We start from the raw sequence: 8,541 nt of genomic DNA, 5'->3' as shown, positions 1-8,541 counted from the left end.
AGTAGATGGGGTAGGGAGAGAAGACGGGAAGGGAGGGGATGGGAGGGGAGGGAAGGGGAGGGGAGGGGGGATAGTAGAGGTTAGGAAAGGCAGCAGAATACAACATACACTAGTATGGCAGTAGGTAAAAAAGTGGATTGTGCAACGGATGTGAACCTGCATTATGTATATAGGGTAAAAATGGGAGTTCATAATCCGCTTGAATCAAATGTATGAAATATCATATGTCAAGAACTTTGTAATGTTTTGAACAACTAATAAAAAAAAAGAAAAAGGTCATTAAGGTATTCAGACCAGGTTGTTTGAACCAGTGATTTAGTAATCATTTCCAAATGACACATTTCACACATTCCCCAAAGCATTTTGTAGTCTGTAGCAGAGTTCCCATGGTGTTTCCAATGGAATATTATACAAATAGATGCCACTTGGAAAAAATATTTTTGGTTGTTCAGAGAAATGTTACAAGTTCTTCCTCTTGGGTCATTATGAAGCATATTAAAGGTTCCAAGCAGTCCTTCAGTAAAAAGATCTATTCAATTCATTTAACTTGGCATTTAGCCGACATATTTGATCCTAGGAAGAGAAATAACATTTTGTGGGAACTCTATACCAGGCATATATTAGTGTCATAGTTGGACCTGGAATTCTCCCAAAGGTGTATGTATTGAAGTCTTGGTCCCTAGTGCAACAGTGTTTAGAGTTGGGGACTTCATGGATTCTAAACTAATCAATGGAGTAACCCATTGATGGATTCTAATTTGATGGAATTATTAGAAGGTGGTGGAAACTATAGGAAGTGGGGTCTATTTGGAGGAATAAGTCACTAAGGGTATGTTGTAGAATGCTATATCTTGTCCCTGGCCCTTTTCCTTTCCCTCTCTCTTTTCTCTATCACTCCTCCCTCACTCTTTCTCTCTCTCTCTCTCTTTCTCTTTCCTGGCTGTTCCTCTACCTCTCTGGGTGTCACAAGTTGAGCAACTTTTCTATGCTATACCCTTCCATCATGATGTTCTGCTTTACCTTGGGCCCAAAGCAATAGAGGGAGCTAACAATGGATTGAAACTTCTGAAACTAAGAACCAAAATAAAATTTAACTCTTTTAAGTTGTTCATGTCAGGTATTTTGGTCACAGCGATAAAAAAAGGTAACACAATTAGCTTATTGAACCTTTAAGTTAACACTCCAAATTTGGTATTATAATCTATATTTAAAGATGGGAAATTGAATTTTTGCTGCTGAAGGACATTTTCCAAGTCCTACATTGACAGACTTTTGTATAGTGAGTTCTTAGGTGGACTCTGCAGCCAATTAGCTGTATATGATCATTCTGTACAAATCAGTCAAACTTGCTTAATATTCTTGTTAATTACATTTAAATAATAATTGTTATTCTCATATACAGATATGCCACAATGAAACCCAGTATTCTCTATACCTAATATATATATATATATATATCAATAAAAATTAATAAATAAAAAAATGTCAACAGAATCCTAGTATCCTGCAAAGTCCATATTGGCTGTAGACAATTACAAAAGAAGTGAGTCAACTCCTATTAGAGTGTTATTTCCACTGACATCAGTGATTTCAGCCTGTGGAAGAAAAAATAATTTATCTAATTGGAAAATGGCAACCAAGGATTGAAAAATTCTATATCAGACTTTTCCAAAGGAAGAGCATAAATGGATCATCTCTTGAGGCTACAGTTCTATAAACTTCAAAGATACCAGCCATATCATAACCTGCCAAGCAGTGAGCTGAATGGGATCATCAAGCAGGTCCACAAAACAGATGCATTGGATAAGGAGGACTGACAATCCCTGATTCTTCAGTCTATTTCCCATTTAGTTGCACATAAAGAGGCAATCAACTTTCATTAATTTTATCCTCTCATCCCAATAAGAAATAAACACCATCTCCTCCTTGTTCCCCTGCTAGAAAGAAAGTAAGTTCAGGTCCTAATCCTTATACTAAATACAAGAGCAAGCCCCATGACCTTCCTTCCCCTGAAGCCATCAGTTTCTCCCCAGGACGGCCTTAATAAGTGCAACCTAATGAATCTTACCAGATTTTTCCAATGAAGAGAATTCTTATTTGTATTATTTTAAATATAATAGTGATATTTTCTGACCTCAAATTTTTTAAAGAGAGAGAGAGAGAGAGAGAGAGAATTTTAATATTTATTTTTTTAGTTATCGGCGGACACAACATCTTTGTTTTTGTATGTGGTGCTGAGAATCGAACCCGGGCCTCACGCATGCCAGGCGAGCGCACTACCGCTTGAGCCACATTCCCAGCCCTGATTTCAAATTTTAAAATCTATTTTATAACAGCAAGTAGGTTTTCAGGATGAACACAGAAAGCATGTGGTAGAAAGAAAGTTAGCGCTTCACAGATAAAAATCATCTCAAGACTTCAGATATGGATGTTGGAAATGAAGCCCAGTGGTAGAATGTTGCCTGGTGTGTGCAAGGTTCTGTATTTGATCCCCTGTACGGATGGATGGATGGATGGATAGATAGATAGATAGATAGATAGATAGATAGATAGATAGATAGATAGACAGATAGATGTATTCCATAAATGGGAGACAAAGAGGAAAGGAAACGGCATAATTTTTATTATGTTCATATGCTGTCCTACTAAAGATGAGGGAAGGAAGTGTTACAACCTTCTTTCCATTTACGGGAAAGAAATGAACCCTTTCTGGAAGAATATAAGCTCTGAAATTTTACCATTTTTCCCCATGTGATACCCGGTTCTTCACCAAAAAAGTTTTGGCATTTCAAGCATATGACAAAGTGGCCATCAGAAGGAAGAAACATACCTACTTCAAGGAACATTTCTCACATATTTTTATGCAGTCAGCACTATCTTGATATCTATTATCTAAGAAAGTTTTTGGAGGAAAAATTATTGACAAAAAATCTGTTATAAGCACTGAAGACATGAAAACATGTGATAGATCAAATCCAGCTCTGTGTATGTATTTGCAATTTCTATATTTACTGCAGAAAATCCATCCAATATCATATAATCTATCCCCCAGATGCTGAAAATCAATTTGTGTATACACATTCTTGACCAAAGTTTATACGAAATTAAGAGAAGAAAATTTCCCTTATTTGAAAAAGAACATCTACCAAATTGTATGTAAAACAACCTTCTCTGCAATGAGATAGTAAGCCTCTAACCATTCCTGTAGATAAGAAATAAAAAATGAATGACTGCAATCATGTATTCTGTTCAATGTGATTGAGAAATCCTAAAAAGGGTAATAATGCAATAAAGAGAAATCAAGGATATAAAAACAGGAAATACATCAAATTGACTCAGACAAGAGGATAAAAAACACTGACATTTCAAATGTATCTCAGACAAACCATTGGCAATTACTAGGAAAGTTATTAAGTTTACTAGATGTAACATCATCACAATGATAAGATCAAATATAATCCCACACACCAGTTAGAAAGAAGAGGCAAAGATGTGTTTAAATGACATAGCACGAACAAAAATATTCATTTTACAGGAAAAAATAACAAAATATTTATGAGTCACTGAACTGAAAAAAACATGACTGAAAATATTAAATGAAGCGAAAATAAATTGAGAACATAATCATGAATTTAAAGAATCAACAGGTCAAGATATCAATTCTTACTTAATTTGTCTATAGGTTTATTGTTCTCATGAGGAAAACCTAAGAAATCACTTGGGGGTATTAACAACCTAGTTTTTTAACCAGAAATTGAATGCAACACTGCTTATCTACTGAGCTACATCCCCAGCCATTTTTTATTTTATATTTTGAGTCAGGGTCTATCTAAGTTACTTAGAGCCTTGCTAAATTGCCAAGACTGGCTTAGAACCTGCACTCCTCCTGCCTCAACCTCCTAAGCTACATGAGCCACCACACCCTGTGACAACGAAATTTTTAACCTTGGTATGGAAATGTAGACATTTAATAATGGCAAAAACAATGTTTAAAATGTAAAACCAATTTGGAAGGCTCACGTGGCCAGATACAGCCACCTCTTAGAAAGCTTTATACCCAAACTAGAAACTACACACAGGTCATTAAGTAGCCAAATGTTTTGCAACTTGTCTCATCCTGTGTGTTAGAGAATTACAATCCTGCTATGGATTTGGGACCAGGAAGAACACTGAGGCGCAGCCCAGAAGAAACAAGCTTACCTTGGGAATGAGGTAATTTCTGAATTTAACATCACAAGTCACTGCATGGGACAGGTTGACTGGAAGGAAATCAATGTATCTCTGGATCTCATACAACACAGCATCTGTGTAGGGCATGCGGCTTCTGTCCTGCATGCAGGGGCTGCGGTGTCTGCCAATCACACATTGAATCTCTTCCTGGACTTTAGCTGGTAAGACATAGGAAAGAAATGAGGGGATAGGAGAGAAAGGGCACATTTGTCATAGCAACTGAATATCATGAGAAGCAGGACAAAGATGTCCCAACAGCATTATGAATATAAATGATATGCCCAGAGGCACACTTACGTATATAAACAGTGCCTCTGGGCATATCATTTATATACACACACACACACACACACACACACACACACATACACTCTTCATTAAACTACATTTTAAAGTAGATAGGAGCAAAGAAAGTAAATAAAATAAAAAATAGGACCATGCTTATAAATTAGCATCCCACAGAATTAATATAAGTAGAACTAAATAATATTTTCAAAAAATTTAACAGAATATAAACACATCAAGAATTTACAGTTCTGGCAGAAAGAAAATGGGAATCAAATACTAAATTTGATAAATAATTTATGTTTAATATAAAGTACAATAGATTGATATATATGTATGAAGGTTTTGTATGAGAGCAATTTGCAGTGGAACTCCCATCATATTCCCACATCTTTTTTTTAAATATTTTTTTAGTTGTTGACAGATCTTTATTTTATTCATTTATTTATATGTGGTGCAGAGAATCAAACCCATTGCCTCACACATGTCAGGCAAGCGCTCTACAAATGAGCCCAATCCCAGCTCTATCCTCCCACACCTTAGCCACAGGCACTCAGCACTCTACCACCTCGTTCTGAAATTTAAAGTCATATTCAAATAATGATTCTCTATTTCTTGTGTGTGCATTATTACACAACACTTAATGATTTCCAGGTATGTGGAAATGAGAGTTTGCATAACTCAATGACTAAAGCACAAAATTGGGAAAGGACACACACACACAGACAGACACACACACACGAGATTGCCCGCCAGACACTATTCACGAGGATATATTAGACGGCAATTTTTCCTTATATCAAGATCCATGAGGTACGACCTTCTGATAGTATATACATACTTTCTGTTATATGAAATTATGATTATTTTACATTGTTGGTGCTTTCTTGATCTTCTCCCAGTTTCTCTATGTAAGCCCATAATTTTCCAATTTTGAGTTAGGATTATTCAAGATGCTCAGGTAGATGTTTTATACTGCAGGAATCATTGTCCAGCCGTCAGAAACCTCAGACTATTCCTCACATCCCTTTTGCTCCTGAGTTCTCTCCTGTCATCTGCATCATCCACCTTCATGCTGAAGGCTGCTTCCTAGGTCCAGCACCCAGCAGTCTCCCCAACACTCTCATCCCCATTCATGGAGCCCATGGCTTCCTGACTTGTAGACATTTAGATGCAACATTCTCCAGTAATTTTCTGAGAAATAGGGATAATGGTATAATATTTTGGCAAATGTGCAGGCCTGAAATACACCTATTCTATGAAATAACAAGATATTAGTTACTTGTAAGAATTCTGGTGCTGCTCTGGTGTTTCACATAAGTCAAGGGATATTTCTCTGAATGTTTTAATTAATTCTTCATCCCTTGCGATATGCAATGCTACAACCCTGTGTTTTGGGTGGATGCTTTTATTTCTCGCTCTCTGATGGATGATTGGAAGAATTTTCTACTAAAATGGCAAAATATGAAAGTCTTTACTCCACAGTTCTTCCCTCCCTTGAGAGCACATGACTTTTCTGATGTTGAAGGAGGAGCTCAGATTCTCCAAAGCTTCCATTAAGCCCCACACCTCAATCTTTCTTTGCCACTACATAAGGACCCTTAGGATATGGATTCTGAGGCTCAGTATGTTCCCTTACAGTTCTTTTCCTGCAAAGAAAATATTTGTCACCTGATGAGTGAAGATGTGAAAAGAATGGTTTAATGCTATTAGCTGACAAGGGATTTGCCTGAGCAGAAAAGCCTCCCTTTTCAACCTCAATTTCCCTTCATTGATCCTGTTATTTCCAAACAAGAGAATCTTGTTGGAGTTTTAAGAACAGAGATTTTTCTTTCTTCATAAATTTTCCTCTTCTAATATTCAGGTTACCAGACTATCCTCCTTTTAGTTTCCATCACCACACTTGCATCTGCCTTCTATGATTAAGAAACTTGGTGAAGATTATATAAAGTGTTTATTGTTCCTGTCCTCTCTTCCTTGAAAGAGAATGAGTCTAACAAATAATTGTGTTGCCATCCTTTTAGTGGAATCCTCACACAAGACTCAAAAAAAAGTATGCTTATTGCTACTGTATGAACAAAATTCCTTTAAAGATGATTTTTAAGTGGTATTGATAAAACATAAAATTTTTGACTACCCCTCAAGAAAGGTTCTTACTCCATGAAACACAAGTTTTATAGAAGCAGTCTGTTGAAATGATGAATTAAAAAATTAGGAACAGATCTGCCAAAATTAAAATACCTTTCTGACATATATACATGAATAGAATACTTCCAAGTGAGGAATCATCTCAGGAAGCTTCATTACATTCTAGGATTCCCACCAAGGCTTCAAGAAGGAGTTTCCTTTTCCCTACCCCAGAATTAGAATTAGCAGAATGAGGAGAGGCATCTTCAAGAGGGAGGGCAGGGGCCGTCTGCAGGGTCGGGCGGGGACCCTTCACGTTGCGCCAGGCCTCTGGGGGCTGCTTGCAGAGCCGGGCAGGTGGAGGCCGCGGGACTGGACCTCTACACCGCGTGGTCAAGATTCACTCGTCTGGGACAAACTGTCACCTCTAATAAACTTACTAATTCCCGGCAGGTCTCCTTTCAGCGGAATTTTGCTAGAAGTTCCTCAGTAGGTAGAATCTAGGTGTATTAATGGGTCTTTCTGATCCCGTTAATGTGAAGATACTGAAAGTGCTGCTTCCTCACCGGCCGCCATGTTGGATCCCTTGTACACATTTTAAACAGTATATTGTCTACAGAGCAACTGACAGCAAAATATTCACATGCATTAAAACAAAGAATTGCCAAGTGCAATGGCACATGCCTGTAATCCCAGAGGTGTTGAAAGATGAGGGAGGAGGATTGCAAGTTTGAGGCCAGCGTCAGCAACTTAGTGAGGCCCTAAGGACTTAACAAGACCCTAAGAATTAGCAATACCCTGTTTCAAAATAAAAAATAAAGGGGGCTGGAGATATGGCTCACTGGTAAAGTGCCCCAGGTTCAATCTTCAGTACCAAAAAGAACAAAGAATCACTTTTACCTAACTCTGAGTAGGCCCTGAAAACCGAACATGTTAAATAATGGAGTTTACATAACTTAGTTCACATCCACTGCTTTTACTTACACCTCTTTAGCCCCTGGGGTTTCCTGGTTTAGGTGGTGGTTGTTGATAATATTGTTGGTGGTGCTGGTACTGAGTGTTGAGCCCAAGAGCACTTTAGCACTGAACCACGTCCCCAACCCTTTTTTGTTTTATAATTTTAGACAGGGTCTTGCTAAGTTTCTTAGGGTCTCCCTAATTTGCTGAGGCTGGCCTTGAACTAGCGATCATCCTGTCTCAGCCTTTCAAGTTACTACCATTACAAGATTTCCCAACCTTGCCCAGCCAAGGGATAATTCTTAAAGGCAAAAGACCATCTTAAACATAATAATTCAAGTATTCAGAACATAATCACATCTGTCTGTAAAGCCTATGGAAAATACAGCAATGAGATACAGAAGGAGGCTATGCTGTGGGCCTGGAAACTTTTTTATGTGTAATGAATGGAAGAAAGAATTCTGTGTTGAACCAGTAGAGAGGAACTAAAGTGAGATTGTGGGTGAGTTCAGGCATATAGAGGAAAAAATGAGAAAAGCAAAATGTGTGTGATATTTGAGAAGATAAAGTAATATCAATAAGTGGATTAGATTTCTTTGCTAAAATAAACAACTTTTATTCAAAATATAAACCCCAGGTAAGGCAATCAAAAATGCAAACCTAAGAGACACATATTATTTCTCATTTAAAAGTTTTAAAAATGAATTTTACTGTGGCTCAGTGGTACAGCGCTTGCCTAGCATGTGTAAGGCACTGGGTTCTATTCTCAGAACTGCACATAAATACATAAAATAAAAGTCTATCAACAATTAAAAAAGAAAGAAATAAAAGAATGGTATATTTTAATCATTTTGAAATCTGTCCATCTCCTACATTAAGTATATTATTTTACAGGAAATGAAATCAAAATATAGGAAGTGTTCCTTTTTGTGGGGAATCTGT

At 37.2% G+C, this 8,541-nt stretch overlaps 1 pseudogene; it reads right to left on the bottom strand.

The window, feature by feature from the left end:
- Nucleotides 1-7,218, bottom strand: part of LOC107149924 — an 18,553-nt pseudogene extending 11,335 nt beyond the window's left edge.
- Nucleotides 7,219-8,541: the final 1,323 nt, after the last annotated feature.

Source organism: Marmota marmota, unplaced genomic scaffold (genome assembly GCF_001458135.2).
Source record: "Marmota marmota marmota unplaced genomic scaffold, marMar, whole genome shotgun sequence".
NCBI classification, from domain to species: domain Eukaryota; kingdom Metazoa; phylum Chordata; class Mammalia; order Rodentia; family Sciuridae; genus Marmota; species Marmota marmota.
The sequence above is the reverse complement of the archived record's forward strand: the minus strand, read 5'-3'. Positions and strand labels throughout refer to the sequence as shown.